Below are 1,014 nucleotides of genomic sequence, written 5' to 3' on the forward strand. Positions count from 1 at the left end.
TATTTATAAATATTTTATAAATAATATATGTTTATATATATATATATATATATATATATATATATACAGTAAAAATATTTATTAATAAAATATAAATAATATATATGAATAAAAAAAATTATATTCACAACCAACTTGTGAATTTGCCGTTCAGAATCAGAGAAGTGGGTTGGGCCGTACACTGTCTGTCTGCCAAATGACGAACGAATATGTGACGAAGAGAATTAATTAATTAGTATCATGGTGAGTAACAGGCTGAGGCACCATGGGTTTCATTTTGAAACAGTGGCATCTAATCAGCATAAAGTGCAACTGCTGTTACCAGCAACATTACATGTCCTGACTGTTTAGTGTCGCGCTACACTGCCTCAATACTCCAACTTTTTGGCTAATCAAATGCCAAAAGTCTCTCAAGAGGTCCTGGATAGCATCATTTTTTTTCTTAGCTTCTGCTTGAATAAATATATATTGCATTTCTGTTCTGTCATGCTTCTAGTCATTCACAATCAACCTCCACAGATTACAGATCTCCTGCTTGTAGAACCACATCCTACCAACAGCCCATCAGCCCACAGCCCATCAACCCACAGCTGCTGCAGAGGAAAAGAGAGCAGGTGGACCTGGCACCCTGCCTTTATGTACAGGTTCTCTCCAACCTCTACGCACCTGAGAAACTCCAAAGGCTGAGGTTTATAAATAGAGTCCAGCTCACCCTGAGCATTTCATTATTGCAAAATCCATTTATAAAGTTACAGTTTTGTTCAAATCTGTAGATAAGAAAAATCACAAATGAGATCTATTCGTTGTTTCATTGTTCCTCCTAATTAGTAATCACACGCTTAAAAAAAACAATGGTTCTTTACTGGGATCAGTCGTTCAATGAAGAAACTTTGTTAACTTCAAATTAAGAAACTTTTATCCCACCACCCCCACTTCCTTTATGAAACCTTTTTTAAGTGTAGAAGAGCAAAATGGGTGTTTTTTTTTCAAATTCTTATTGTTTTTCTCCTGACT

Source organism: Sinocyclocheilus anshuiensis, unplaced genomic scaffold (assembly GCF_001515605.1).
Source record: "Sinocyclocheilus anshuiensis isolate Anshui unplaced genomic scaffold, SAMN03320099.WGS_v1.1 scaffold3274, whole genome shotgun sequence".
In the NCBI taxonomy this organism is placed as follows: Eukaryota; Metazoa; Chordata; class Actinopteri; order Cypriniformes; family Cyprinidae; genus Sinocyclocheilus; species Sinocyclocheilus anshuiensis.